Source organism: Scyliorhinus torazame, chromosome 14 (genome assembly GCF_047496885.1).
Source record: "Scyliorhinus torazame isolate Kashiwa2021f chromosome 14, sScyTor2.1, whole genome shotgun sequence".
NCBI lineage: Eukaryota > Metazoa > Chordata > Chondrichthyes > Carcharhiniformes > Scyliorhinidae > Scyliorhinus > Scyliorhinus torazame.
Window position 1 is genome coordinate 78,391,287 of NC_092720.1, and position 15,761 is coordinate 78,407,047.

The 15,761-nt window shown below is 47.2% G+C and overlaps 1 protein-coding gene across 1 annotated transcript in view; it reads left to right on the forward strand.

Moving 5' to 3' along the window:
* Window positions 1-3,183: 3,183 nt before the first annotated feature.
* Window positions 3,184-15,761, forward strand: part of LOC140389828 (spermatogenesis-associated protein 16-like) — a 370,821-nt gene continuing 358,243 nt past the window's right edge. The window contains exons 1-2 of the mRNA XM_072474394.1: window positions 3,184-3,240; window positions 4,415-4,630. The gene's annotated coding sequence lies outside the window, so the exon portion shown is untranslated. The remainder of the gene's footprint in view (window positions 3,241-4,414; window positions 4,631-15,761) is intronic.

Here is a 15,761-nt window from a genome sequence, read left to right on the forward strand (position 1 = left end):
AGCCATTGGAAGTCTGTCACCTTCCTGACCAGGTTCCTGAGAGCCGTGGTATCAGAGGTGAGGTTAGGGATGAATTTCCCTAAAAAATTGACCATGCCCAGAAATCGGAGGACCGCCTTCTTGTCCTCTGGTGTTTTCATAGCTGTGATGGCAGCTACCTTGTCCGCATCCGGCTGCACACCCAATTGGGAGATGTGGTCCCCGAGGAACTTAAGTTCTGTCTGACCAAAAGAGCATTTGGTCCTGTTGAGGCGGAGGCCATGCTCATGAAAACATCTGAATACGCGCTGGAGGCGACGGACATGCTCCTCTGGGGTGGTGGACCAAATGATTATGTCATCGACATAGACGCGAACACCTTCAATACCTTCCATCATTTGTTCCATAATCCTATCGAACACTTCTGATGCAAAGATGATCCCAAACGGCATCCTGTTGTAACAATATCTTCCAAAGGAGGTGTTAAATGTGCAAAGTTTTCTGCTGGATTTATCGAGCTGGGTTTGCCAGAATCCTTTTGAGGCGCCGAGTTTGGTATAGAGCTTGGCGCGAGCCATCTCACATGTGAGCTCTTCACGCTTGGGAATTGGATAGTGCTCTCTCATAATATTGCGATTTAGATCCTTGGGATCAATGCAAATTCTCAATTCGCCGGAAGGCTTTTTTGCACATACCATGGAACTGACCCAGTCGGTCGGTTCTGTGACTTTGGAAATCACTCCTTGGTTCTGGAGGTCCTGCAGCTGCTGCTTGAGGCAGTCCTTAAGGGGTGCTGGGACCCTGCGAGGTGTGAGAACCACAGGCGTGGCGTCTGGTTTTAATGAAATCTTGTAGGTGTACGGGGAGCGTGCCCATGCCCTCAAAGGCGTCATGGTACTGGTTGATAATGGCGTTGAGCTGCGCCCTGAAGTCAGTGTCCTGAAAGGCAGACGTGTCAGCAGGAGAGAGAGAGTGAACTCTCTGAACTAGGTTCAACAGCTTGCATGCCTGTGCGCCAAACAGGGAGGAGCCCACGATTTCAAAGGGAAGGATGGCTTTGCGTGACCTGTGTGTCACTTCAAGTTGGCATGAGCCGCTGGCAGCAATGGCATTGCCATTATAATCTAATAGCTGGCAGGCTGATGGCAGGATGGCTGACCGAATGCTTTGGAGGTCAGACCACGCAGTGAGATTGGCGGAGGCACCAGTGTCCAGGCAGAATCATATTTGGGACCGGTTGACCGTAAGGGTGGCACACCACTCATCGTCCGGATCGATGCTGTATACCGATAGAGGCTGGATTCTTTGCTTTGGGGACACCCTGTTTTTTGTAATGATATCGACTCGAAAAGGCGCCTTCGGGTCCTCTGTGTCAATATCAGGTAGCAGGTCTGAATCGGGCTCGGTGACCGTGGGTTGAATGGTCCCGACATTCCTGCGAGGCTGGCTGGAGTGACGTGAGTTGGCAGGCTGAGCTGATCTGCAAGAAAGCAGCATAGTGGCCAAGTTTGCCACATCGCAGGCATCGTCGGGATTTGGCAGGACATTGCTGCTTTAAGTGGGCGGAGCCACAGTTGCCGCACGTTTTAGCGTCAGTACATTCGCTGCGCCATCGTGCATGCGCGGTGTGGTCGTACGTGGTGTGCGCCTGCGCAGTATGTTTGTCGACGTCGCCGTCCCCTCGTCCGGTGCGTACAATCGCGGGAGTCCGCGAAAAGCGCGCAAAATGGCCGCCCTCGTCCAGGCTGAGGCCCTGGAGTTGCTCGATTGCTTGGACCCGTTCTGCCTCGTGGGGACCTTGCCGCGCCATTTCAGCCGCTTGGATGTGGGAATACCGACTAGTGGCGAGTTCATGCAGGTCTCGGTGGCAATCACTCGGGCGAGCTGCTTTACCTTGGGGAGCTGCTGGCGTAGGGGGTCCGACTGAACACTGGAAACAATCTGGTCGCGTATCATGGAGTCGGAGGTGGGCCTGTAATTACAGGACTGCGCAAGGATGCGGAGGTGGGTGAGAAAGGACTGGAAAGGTTCATCCTTACCCTGCAAACGCGGTTGGAATACATAGCGCTCGAAACTTTCATTCACCTCGATGTCGCAGTGACTGTCAAACTTAAGGAAGACCGTCTTGAATTCTGATTTTATCTTCACCATCAGCAAAGGTGAGAGAATTGAAAATGTGGATGGCATGTTCCCCGGCCGTGGATAGGAAGAGAGCGATCTTCCTGGTGTCTGAGGCAGCTTCCCGGTCTGTGGCTTCAAGGTAGAGCTGGAAGCGTTGTTTGAATATCTTCCAGTTGGCCCCTAGGTTACTGGTGATGCGGAGCGGCGGGCGGACGCTGTCCATTTTGCAGGATGTCTGTATGCTGGTGGAAGGTAGATCACTTGCAGGTAAGTCTAAGAAGTTCTAACATCCCTCAACTACTTGGTACCATGATGTGTTGGGTGATCTAGATCCGTGGAACACATACAGGCCACCAACACTTAAAATAGTACAACACTATTTTATTAAGTTAGAAAATGTTGAACATACTTTCACTGTGGGTTAACACGATGTTAGATTAAACTAAAGACCTATGCCTGTCCTAACCAGTCTATGCACTCAGCACATGGTGAAGAACTGTGCTGTACGCTGTAAGCTCTGTCCTACTGAGAGGCTGCATCCCGAATGAGCGGGAACTCTGATGCCCTCTGTCTATATAGTGAGTGTGCTCTAACTGGTGATTGGCTGCGGTGTTTGGTGTTGATTGGTCTTGCTGTGTGTCCATCAGTGTGTGTGTGTCTGCAGCATGATCTACTGGTGTATATTATGACAAGGTCATAGACCGCAAAAGGTTAACTACACAGAGGCTGCCTGCCCTGCTGAGTATTTCCAGCATCTGAGGTGTTTTGCTTTGGCTGTTTAGATTCCTTGCCCCCCCCCATTTTTCACCTCAACAATCGAAGAGATCTGTTCCTGTATGCTAACTATTTGCTGAAGCAAATGGCATACAGTTCCCAGTCAATTCCAAGTACGAGAATGTGTGAAAACATTTTCGCTTCGCCCCCCCCCCCCCCCCCCTCCCCCTCCCCGAAACCTTAAACATCGCGGCAAGCTGCCGAACTGCAGCCCCGCCGCCGGGCGGGGCGCTTAGAGCGGGCGCGTGGCCCCTGTAGCCCCAACTGTTTGCATTCAAACCTAGCGAACGCGCTCGAGTTGGAGCCCACGGTCAAAGATAAGCAGCAACAGATGTGTCGGGAAACTAGCGGTCCCTAGTTTTACAAGTAAGTACAACGCCAGCGTTGTTATCACCATTTTTGATAACTTCTGTTGTTGCTTGAGCGCAGACTCTTGTGTACAAATATTATTGGATCCAACGCAGTGTGCGCGCGCGTCCTCCCTCTTTACATTGACATCAATATGCTCCGCACTGGAAATAAACGAATTAATGGTGGACTAACTGTGGAATTCATCTGGTGTGGTGCACGGCTGCATGGTAGTGTGAAAGCCATTCCCGAAGTAGAATACCTGGTTTCCATATTTTTCAATCAATGTGTAGTGATAGGTAGGCCACTATTTTTATTGGTCTTTTGAGTTCCCACTGTTTGAACATGTAGGGATTGACAACCTCGAAAAGATTCAAGAGACAGTCCACGAAAAATCAACAGATTTAACATGCAAAGAAGGAACATGTAAGATTTATAGAATGCCTTGCATGACTGCAGTCAGTGTCAAAGTGCTTTAGTGACTTTTCGACTCGCAGTCTTTACCTTCTGGGCCTGCCCTCAAAAGATCGATATCTATTCAAAATGAGGAAGTATTGCTGGTTACTGTTCGGCGTGACAGAACATAGTTAAAGACATACTTCTTTGGATAGTTACTTGAACAAAGTTTGGGATGAAGAGTTTCTTTTAGCAGGGATGAGAAATGTGCTAATTGCTCATGTTGCTTTGGAGACATAGACAAAAAGCACATGCCACAAGTGTTTTCATTGGGGATTCACCTATACTTGTGCTTTAAAGAGAAAGAACTGCAGGACAAAGAGAAACCCAGGATGTTAAGCAGCATGGGAGTTATCTAGACCAGACTCAAAGGTACATGGATCACTTTATTTCCATACTCAGATGGTCTTTTTGCTGAATAGACAAAGCATCAGAAAGCTTCTTCTGTGAGGCAATAGTTTGCTCCCAGTCTGACACCAAACTCCACACAAATGTTGCATTCAAAGTCAGTGTGACACTCAATTTTTATGCCATAGGATCATTCATCAGAGATGTAGGCAATGGCAACCAGGTGGCTGCCCCGGTGCATTATTTGTATGTCTTGTCCAATTCATCACTGTACCAATGCACCTATAACATTGTTGAAAATGGTGGTGAACTTTAACCAAATTACATGATTTTCTCTCATGAGATGTACAATGGGCTGCCCTATGTTATCATTTGTGTCCCATTTCAGAACATCATCACCTTATTGAACAGGAAAGAGTATCACTCGCTAATTCCGATGGGCACGATTTTCCCTGCGGGCTTTTAAACCCTACCATCAGGCTGAAATGTGGGTTAGAGGCTCTGCAGGCTCGCCATCCAATTAAGGATTGCAGGTGGGCTCTTGAACGCGGAAAGCCTGTCAGGGGTTTTCTATCTTAAAAGGAGCAGCAAGCTGCAATGCAAGGTAAGGAAGAGGGCACTTCAAAGTGGAGGCACTCTCTCTTCAGCTTTAAAAAAACAAAATTTATACTAAAAGCAAGGCTTTTGAAACCAGGCCACCACTGTGTGGGAGATGGGGGTAGCCTTTATCCAGGTTGGCCTGCCAGACCAATCAGTGAGTGAGGGTGGGCATCTAGGCCCGGCGGTCATGCTGGCCTCCAATTTTGCTAAGGGAAGGTAATCTCCAAGCAGTTAAATTGACCCCCACTGCTTGCAAGAATCTGAAGGCCAACTGGAAATCTGTTGACCTCCTTTAATTAGTCTTAATAGGCTGGTGATTCCCTTAATTACCTACTATATGGAAGGAGTTTGCCTTGTTGCCTCCACTCCACCATATCGCCTCCACAAAAATGGCTCAGAAGTGAGCTGGAGCCATGGAATTGGCAATAGGCACACATGCTAACAGCTTTACTTTTCGCACTTACTGCATTCGATCCCAGCCCTGGCTGGACCAAAATATCAAGCCCAATAAGTTGCAATCTGAATTACTTCATCATACATGTGCTATCCAGGTAGTTGACTGATTCTTTTATGAGCCAGTAACAAAATAGATCTATTATGCAGGTTTAGCTGAAAGCCCAGACTTTCATTAGTTTGTTGAAACACTCACACAGAAGACAAGACAGCGCTGGATTGATGTTTTTTGTTATTTCAGTTGATTTTATCATTGGCTCGGAGTTTATTTGCATTAAGATAAAGAGGTGTCAGATCCTTATAGTTTCTGCTAATTATACTTTAATGATCTGCATTTGTAATGTTCACAATTTAACATGTTGACATTTCTAAAACAACCGCGTGGGTCGACACACAAAATACCCCCTAAAAGAACAACAAACAATAAACCACGTCCCCCACTTCTCCCGCCCTGTCCCCAATTACCCGTATACTGCGTCCCCGTCCTTATTTAACATTACCATGCCTCCTGTTTTCCTTCCTCCCCCCCCACCACCCCCTACCCTTTCCCTCCTTACTGCTGACGTTCAATTTTTGTTGAAGAAATCGATGAACAGCCGCCAACTCCGGGCGAATCCCTGTATTGATCCTCTGAGCGAATTTGATTTTCTCCAAACTGAGAAACCCTATGATATCCCACTGATCCACTCTCCTGACTTTGGGGGCTCCGAGTCCCTCCATCTCAGCAAGATCCGTCTCCGGGCCACCAGGGAGGAGAAGGCCAGGACATCGGCCTCCATCCCCCCCGCTTTGCCCCCCGGATCCTCCGACACCCCAAATATTGCCAATTCTGGACTCGGAGTTACCCTACCTTCCAGGACTTCTGACATAACATCCGCAAATCCCTGCCAGAATTCCCTCAGTTTCGGACATGCCCAAAACATATGAACGTGGTTGGCCGGGCTACCCCCACACTGTTCACATCTGTCCTCCACCTCCTTGAAGAACCTACTCATCCGGGCTACCATCATGTGGGCCCTGTGGACTACCTTGAACTGAATCAAGCTGTCTAGCACAGGACGAGGATGCAGTTACCCTTTTCAAGGCTTTTTCCCACAGTTCAGTTTCCAGTTCCCCTCCTAGCTCCTCTTCCCACTTCCTCTTCAACTCTCTAATAGGGGCCCCTTCCCACATACAATTCCCTGTATATCTCCGAAACCTTCCCACCTCCAATCCCTGTTTTTGACAGCACTTTTCCTGTAGTCCCCTCAGGGGAAGGCGAGGAAAGCTTGGAACCTGCCTCCGTACAAAGTCCCGCACTTGAAGATACCGAAACCCGTTCCCACCCGGCAGATCAAACTTCTTCTCTAATGTCTTCAAGGTCGGAAAGTCCTCTTGGGTGAATAGATCCCCAAACCTCTCAATCCTTGCCCGCTGCCATACCTTAAAGCCCCCATCTAGCCCCCCCGGGACAAACCGGTGATTGACCACACTGACGCCCCCTCCAGTCTCATATGCTGCCTCCATTGCCCCCACACCCTTAGGGCTGCCACCGCCACGGGACTTGTAGAGTACCGAGTCGGCGAGAACGGCAGGGGCGCCGTCAGTAAAGCCTCCAGATTCGTACCTTTGCAGGATGCTGCCTCCATCTGCTCCTAGACCGACCCCTCCCCCACTACCCACTTCCTGACCATCGATATGTTGGCAGCCAGTAATAGTTAATAAAGCTCGGGAGAGCCAAGCCCCTTTCTCCGCAGGTCCGTTCCAGGAGTGCCCTCTTTACTCTTGGGGTTTTACCCGCCCATATAAACCTCGATATCGCCGCATTCATGCTTCTGAAAAAAGCCTTTGGGACAAAAATCGGGAGGCATTGAAAAAAGAAAAGCAGTCTCGGAAGGACCGTCATCTTCACCGCCTGTACCCTCCTCGCCAGCGTCAGTGGGAGCATGTCCCATCTACGGAAATCCCTTCTCATTTAATCCAATGCTTTGCCCAAATTTAACTTGTGAAGCTGCCCCCAATCCTTGGCCACTTGAATCCCCAGATACCTAAAACTCCTCCCAACCACTTTAAAAGGTAGCTCTGCCATTGTGCCTGGATCATGAACACTTCACTCTTTCTCTCCTCCCACCCCCCCCCCCCCCCCCCCCCCCCCCCGGTCCATGACATAAAGCAGCAAATCGTCCGCATAGAGAGACACCCTGTGTCCCACCCCCTCACTATACCCCGCCAGGCATTCGCTGCTCTCCGGGCCATTGCTAAGGGTTCTATGGCCAGGGAAAACCGCAATGGGGGGAGCGGGCATCCTTGCCTTGACCCCCGACACAGATTAAAGTATTCCGACCGAATGAGGTTAGTTACTATTTTTGCCACCGGGGCCTGGTACAATAACCAGACCCACTCCACAAATCCCTGCCCCAATCTGCCTAAAATATCCCATAGATACTTCCACTCCACCCGGTCGAAAGCCTTCTCCGCGTCCATGGCGACTACGACCTCAGCCTCGCGCCCCTCCGCAGGCATCATAATTACATTAAGAAGGCATCTAATGTTAGATGTCAGGTGCCTACCCTTTACAAATCCCGTCTGATCCTCCCCAATTATCTCCAGGACACAATCCTATATTCGAGTGGCCAGGATCTTTGCCAATAATTTGGCATCTACATTCAAGAGGGAAATTGGCTTGTACGGTTCACAGCTCTCCGGATCCTTGTCTCGCTTCAGGATGAGAGAAATTGATGCCTGTGATAACATTGGGGGGTGTACTCCCAGCTCCTTGGACTCATTAAAAGCCTTAACCAGGAGCGGCCCCCGTAACCCAGAGAACTTCGTATAAAATTCCACTGGGAATCCATCAGGTCCCGGGGCTTTACCCGATTGCACCGCCCACAGTCCATCTATCAGCTCCCCAAGCCCAATCGGGCCCCCCAGGGCCTCCACCAGCTCCTCATTTACCTTTGGGAACTCTAGCCTCCCCAGGAATTGATTCATGCCCTCCCCCCCAACCAGGGTTTCCGACTCGTATAATAGCTGGCTAAAAAATTTCCGGAACACTTCATTAACCGCCTCCGGGTCTGTCACCATCTTTCCCCTCATATTCTTTATTTTCCCTATTTCTCTCGCCGCCTCCTGTTTGCTCAGCTGATGTGCCAGCATCCTGCTAGCTTTCTCCCCATGCTCATATATTGCCCCTTTTAACCTCCTCAGCTGACCCTCTGCCTTACCTGTGACGCTCCTTCAGGAGCTCCTCATTTGGAGACTTCGAATATCTTCTGTCCACCTGCAAGATTTCTCCTACCAACCTGTCCAGCTCCGACCGCTCAGTTTTATCCCTGTGGGCTCGAAGCGAAATAAATTCCCCTCTAATAACCGCTTTCAGTGCCTCCCAGACCTCCCCAGCCGCAATCTTTCCCGTGTCATTGATCTTTATATACCCCCGAATGGCCTCTCTCACTCGCTCACAGATCTCCTCATCCGCTAACAGCCCTGTATCTAGTCTCCACTGTGGGCACTGGGGCATTCCTGTGCCTGCCGTAGGTCTATCCAGTGTGGTGCGTGATCTGAAACCACAATTGCTGAGTACTCAGTGTCCTCAACCCCTGCTAACAGTGTTTTATCTAGCACGAAGAAATCTATCCTGGAGTAGGCCTTATGTACATGGGAGTAGAATGAATATTTTCTGCTCCTTGGTCTCTCAAATCTCCACGGATCTACCTCTCCCATGCGCTCCATGAACCACAGCAGTTACTTTGCCATTACTGATAGTTTCCCCGACCTAGCACTCGACCGGTCCAATCTTGGGTCGAGGACCGTATTAAAGTCACCACCCATGATCAGCCGGTGCGAGTCAATGTCTGGGATCTTTTCCAGCACCTTCCTGACAAACGTGACATCATCGCAGTTTGGGGCATATATATTCACCAGCACCACTGCCATTCCCTCTAGGTTCCCGCTAACCATAACAAATCTGCTTCCTGGGCCTGCCTCTATCTTCCCCACCTCAGGATAGCCACCCCCCTTGTTTTATAGTCCAGTCCTGAATGAAACACTTGCCCGACCCACCCCTTCTTTAATCTAATTTGGTCTCCCAGCTTCAGGTGTGTCTCCTGTAACATGGCCACATCCGTTTTTAATTGTCTCAGGTGTGCGAACACACGGGCTCTCTTAACCGGCCAGTTCAGTCCGCGAACATTCCATATAACCAGCCTGGTATGGGGGGGGGCCCTTGCCCCCCTCCCCTGTCGATCAGCCATGACCTTTCCTAGGCCAGCTCCTAGCCCGTGTTCCACACCTCACGTGATCCAATCCGCTCCTTGGCGGCAATCGCCATCTGATCTCCATCTCCAGTCTCCTAGCTGTCCCTTACCCGTCAGCAGTACCCCCCACCCCCCCCCCCCACTACATCTTTCCTCCGCTCTCCCCCTGCTTTGCTCCCGTGAACTAACTATCCAGCCAGCCCATCAGCTCCCCCCCCGCCCCCCGGAGTCAAAAAACCTGTCATCTGCCAGATTCCATCCCCCCTAAACATAGCACAAGCACTCAACACAATAACAACAATCCCCAAAAGCAAACACACCATCCCCCAACGCACGGGCAACAGGGCCCCACCCCTCCCCCTTTAACCGATTCTTATCAGTCCCATCACCTTCAAACAGAATCAAATGCAATAGAAGAAGCTGCAAGCAGCTTAAGCAAAATTATGCATGCAAGAATCAACCATAAGAACATAAGAACTAGGAGCAGGAGTAGGCCATCTGGCCCCTCGAGCCTGCTCCGCCATTCAATGAGATCATGGCTGATCTTTTGTGGACTCAGCTCCACTTTCCGGCCTGAACACCATAACCCTTAATCCCTTTATTCTTCAAAAAACTATCTATCTTTATCTTAAAAACATTTAATGAAGGAGCCTCGACTGCTTCATTGGGCAAGGAATTCCATAGATTCACAACCCAATGGGTGAAGAAGTTCTTCTAAGCTCAGTCCTAAATCTACTTCCCCTTATTTTGAGGCTATGCCCCCTAGTTCTGCTTTCACCCGCCAGTGGAAACAACCTGCCCGCATCTATCCTATCTATTCCCTTCATAATTTTATATGTTTCTATAAGATCCCCCCTCATCTTTCTAAATTCCAACGAGTACAGTCCCAGTCTACTCAACCTCTCCTCGTAATCCAACCCCTTCAGCTCTGGGATTAACCAAGTGAATCTCCTCTGCACACCCTCCAGTGCCAGTACGTCCTTTCTCGAGTAAGGAGACCAAAACTGAACACAATACTCCAGGTGTGGCCTCACTAACACCGTATACAATTGCAGTATAATCTCCCTAGTCTTAAACTCCATCCCTCTAGCAATGAAGGACAAAATTCCATTCGCCTTAATCACCTGTTGCACCTGTAAATCAACTTTTTGCGACTCATGCACTAGCACACCCAGGTCTCTCTGCACAGCAGCATGTTTTAATATTTTATCATTTAAATAATAATCCCTTTTGCTGTTATTCCTACCAAAATGGATAACCTCACATTTGTCAACATTGTATTCCATCTGCCAGACCCTAGCCCATTCACTTAGCCTATCCAAATCCCTCTGCAGACTTCCAGTATCCTCTGCACTTTTTGCTTTACCACTCATCTTGGTGTCGTCTGCAAACTTGGACACATTGCCCTTGGTCCCCAACTCCAAATCATCTATGTAAATTGTGAACAATTGTGGGCTCAACATTGATCCCTGAGGGACACCACTAGCTACTGATTGTCAACCAGAGAAACACCCATTAATCCCCACTCTTTACTTTCTATTAATTAACCAATCCTCTATCCATGCTACTACTTTCCCCTTAATACCATGCATCTTTATCTTATGCAGCAACCTTTTGTGTGGCACCTTGTCAAAGGCTTTCTGGAAATCCAGATATACCATTGGCTCCCCGTTATCTACCGCACTGGTAATGTCCTCAAAAAATTCCACTAACTTAGTTAGGCACGACCTGCCCTTTATGAACCCATGCTGCGTCTGCCCAATGGGACAATTTCCACCCAGATGCCTCGCTATTTCTTCCTTGATGATAGATTCCAGCATCTTCCCTACTACCGAAGTTAAGCTCACTGGCATTTAATTACCCGCTTTCTGCCTAACTCCTTTTTTAAACAGTGGTGTCACGTTTGCTAATTTCCAATCTGCCGGGATCACCCCAGAGTCTAGTGAATTTTGGTAAATTATCACTAGTGCATTTGCAATTTCCCAAGTCATCTCTTTTAGCACTCTGGGATGCATTCCATCAGGGCCAGGAGACTTGTCTACCTTTAGCCCCATTAGCTTGCCCATCACTACCTCCTTAGTGATAACAATCTCAAGGTCCTCACCTGTCATAGCCTCATTTCTATCAGTCACTGGCATGTTATTTGTGCCTTCCACCGTGAAGACCGACCCAAAAAACCTGTTCAGTTCCTCAGCCATTTCCTCATCTCCCATTATTAAATCTCCCTTCTCATCCTCTAAAGGACCAATATTTACCTTCGCCACTCTTTTTTGTTTATATATTTGTAGAAACTTTTACTATCTGTTTTTATATTCTGAACAAGTTTACTCTCATAATCTATCTTACTCTTTATAGCTGTTTTAGTAGCTTTCTGTTGCCCCCTAAAGATTTCCCAGTCCTCTAGTCTCCCACTAATCTTTGCCACTTTGTATGCTTTTTCCTTCAATTTGATACTCTCCCTTATTTCCTTAGATATCCACGGTCGATTTTCCCTCTTTCTACCGTCCTTCCTTTTTGTTGGTATAAACCTTTGCTGAGCACTGTGAAAAATTGCTTGGAAGGTTCTGTTGTAGTCAATATTTTCCTGCTTCTGTAGTAGAAAGATTCACCAATGCTCGTTGAGATAAAATAACAAGGCTTTATTTATGAAGAGACTGCATGCAGTAATTACTGAAACTTGAGATCAGAGAGCAGTAAGTGAAACTGCTGATTCCTTCTCAAGTCCCCGCTTTTACAGAAAATCAGTTCAGTATTTATACATTATCATTATCAAGACTGCGTGACTGCAGCTTAGTCAGGAATTTGATGGGAAGTAGAAACGGAAGCAATGCCTGCTGACCTTATTGGGCTCTTTGTCGCATCACTCATACCATTATCTTGTCCTTGGAGGGAACATTGAGCGGTCGGAGGAGACTTATTTCTTCCTGACCTTATCTTGTCTTATTCCTACGGCCCTGGTTATGATGAGTTAGTCTTATCTGGAGTTACCGAGGTCCGGTATTTTGGAATGGCTTGACCTTCTCTGATCTTATTCATACTTCAGGTTATGCAGAGTCGGCCTTATTAGTCTTACAGGGGTCTGAAATGGTTAGGGCAGCATTTCTTACATTGTATCAAATATTTTGACCAGTCTTCCCATTGACCAGCTTTCCCATCATGCCATTACTTTATCCGTACCATATCACAGTTCGCCACTGTTCCTCAACTGTTTCACCATAAAGTCTTTGCTCCCAGTCTACTTTAGCTAGTTCTTCTCTCATCCCATTGTAATCTCCTTTGTTTAAGCACAAAATACTAGTGTTTGATTTTACCTTCTCACCCTCCATCTGTATTTTAAATTCCACCATATTGTGATCGCTCCTTCCGAGAGGGTTCCTAACTATGATATCATGAATCAATCCTGTCTCATTACACAGAACCAGATCTAGGACCGCTTGTTCCCCCGTAGGTTCCATTACATACTGTTCTAGGAAAGTATCGCGGATACATTCTATAAAGTCCTCCTCAAGGCTGCCTTGACCGACCTGGTTAAACCAATCAACATGTAGATTAAAATCCCCCATGATAACTGCTGTACCATTTCTACATGCATCCGTTATTTCTTTATTTATTGCCTGCCCCACCATAATGTTACTATTTGGTAGCCTATAGACTACTCCTATCAGTGACTTTTTCGCCTTACTATTTCTGATTTCCACCCAAATGAATTCCACCTTATCCTCCAAAGCACCAATGTCATTCCTTACTATCCCCGGATGTCATCCTTAAATAAAGCTACACCACCTCCCTTACCATCCACCATCTTTCTTACAGAAAAGAAAATCTCCCGCCGCAACTTAAAAGTTTTTCCTTTGTAACCCAGTACATAAAGCAATAGATCAAAATCCGATTACACAAGAAAAAAAAACCCTCTTCTTCCCGAACATCGCGACTTAACTCACAGAATTAGAAAGACTGAAATTTTAAACAAGAGAAAACAAAACATAGAACTATTTTTCGATTCCTATTTGGACACGATTCCATAAATTGAGGGTCACTTCCTTTTCCTCTCCCTTCGATCAACTTATGTTGAGAAATTTCCTGAAAAATCTGGCTTAAAAAGCATTAAAAAAACCACTAAGGGCGAGAGCTGCTGAATGCGCAACCTTTCACTCCATTGTCGCCACCGGAAGCCCTTGATTGATACTTTTAAAGGTTTGTAGGAGCAGCAGTTTTTTGAAAAGAGGTTTGGCTGTTTTTAAAGCTTTCCCACCCATGCCATAATTTTATAGGTTTCATTAGTACTTTACTGTGTGTATATTGGAATGGAGGGTATGAGGTTGGAATGGAGGGTATGAGGGACCATTGGGAGTAGGTGGAGGGGCATGTGTTGGCATGGAGTATATGAGGGTGTTTTGGGGTTCGGAAAGGTACATGGGTTGATATGGATGCCATAAGGGGCCAATGTGGATGGGTGGAGGGGCATGGATTGGCATTGAGTGTATGCAGTGCCTTTGGCATTGGGTGGGGAGTATGAGTTGGCATGGATAACATTGATAGGACCTTTTAAGGTTGTCTTTCAAAAAGATTCACGCATCCAGACGATGGTTCATGACTCCTCCTGACGCGACTCCATAAAAATTGCAGGGCTTAAGATTACCCAATGGAACCAGTCAGATCAGGAATGCAGGCTAGCTCCCCATATCCTTCTCCTATGTGAGTGAAAATTGAAGGCGCCAGGAAGGGAATGGAAATCGTATCAAGTCCACCATTTTTAAAGGCCCACCGAGTTCCCCTGCCAGCCTGATATCTCATTTCATTCTTTGTTGCATTTTACATAATTTAAGCAGGGAAGGAAAAGGAAGTAGAATAAGAGAAACTTGGGAGAGCACATAGCTGAAAGAATGCTTCGGGTAGATGAAGGTGATATTGTTAGCCATCTTGCATCTGTGTATGTTCAGGACACCTTTTACCTAAAAAGGGCCCAACTCCGTTGTAAAGTCAGCCTTGCTTTCATGGTGCCCGTTTTTAAAATGATTTAGAGTACCCAATTCATTTTTTCCAATTAAGGGGCAATTTAGCATGACCAATCCACTTACCCTGCACATCTTTGGGTTGTGAGGGCAAAACCCACGCAAACACGGGGAGAATGTACAAACTCCACATGGACAGTGACCCAGAGCCGGGATCGAACCTGGGACCTCGGCACCCTGAGGCAGCAATGCTAACCACTGTGCCACCACGCTGCCCTATGTGGTTCCCGTTTGGCACAACATTATCTCATTTACGTATTGACATTGAAACAGGAGTAGGCCATTTAACTACCTCAAGCCTATTTGCTTAATTAATAAGATCCATTTACCTGTCTTTCGCCATTTCCTTAGATTTTGTCAACCTCAGATTTGAAATAAACCATTCATCTAATGTCCAATGCTGTTTGCAAAATCGTGTTCTACCACCCTTTTTGTGCAGAGATGCTTATTAATTTGATTCCTGAAAGGCCTGATTTTAATTTATAGGCAATGTTCTCTAGTCTTAGATTCCCAAACCAGCAGAAATAGTTAATGTCTATCGACCTGACAAGTTTTGTTTAATATCTTGAAAACTGTAATCAAAGTTCCCCATACTTTTCTAAATTCCAGGAAATACAATTCTACTTTGTGTTAATTTCTCCTTATAATTTAACACTTGCATTTCAAGCAGCATCTTGGTAAATTTACACATCTGGTGCATAGTGGCGATAATGTGCACCATCGACAAGATGCACGGCAGTAAACAGCACCTCTATACTTTCTACAGAAGGATGAGGGCAGCATGGAAACACCATCACCTACCTGCAAGTTCCCCTCCAAGAAATAGACCCTCCTAACTTGGAACTATATCACTGTTCTTTTTCTGTCACTGGGTCATAAATCGGAACGCCCTTCCTAACAGCATAATGGGTGTACCTACAACACATAACTGCAGTGGATTAAGAAAGCGGCTCACCACTATTTTCTCAACGGCAGTTCAGGATGTGTAACAAATTCTGGCCTTACCAGCAATGTTTACATGCCAGGAACAAATGAGAAATATCCATAAAGGCCAAATGAATATCGATAAAGGCCGACATACAATCAGCAATTTGATTATTTTCTGTGCCTATCCATACATTTTAATGATTTACATTCATCGATCATCAAGGCCTGAATTCTATGCATCCCTGGCGCGTTTCGAGGCTGCGAAGCACGAGCGTGAAATTCCCTCCAGGATCCCATCCGTCCCGGCCCGGACGCAAATTTACAGTGGGGCAGGCAGGGCCTTAAGGGGAAGCCTGCCCTGTCCTTCCCAGCCTCAATATTCAGGCTGATTTGTGCCGGATAACTCAGGGTGGGGAAATAGAAAAATTCACCATCCTCGATCTCGGGTTGGAAGGTGGAGTGGCTCCATTGGAAACCTCCTTCTGACGTGGGATGCCCTCCAACTCAT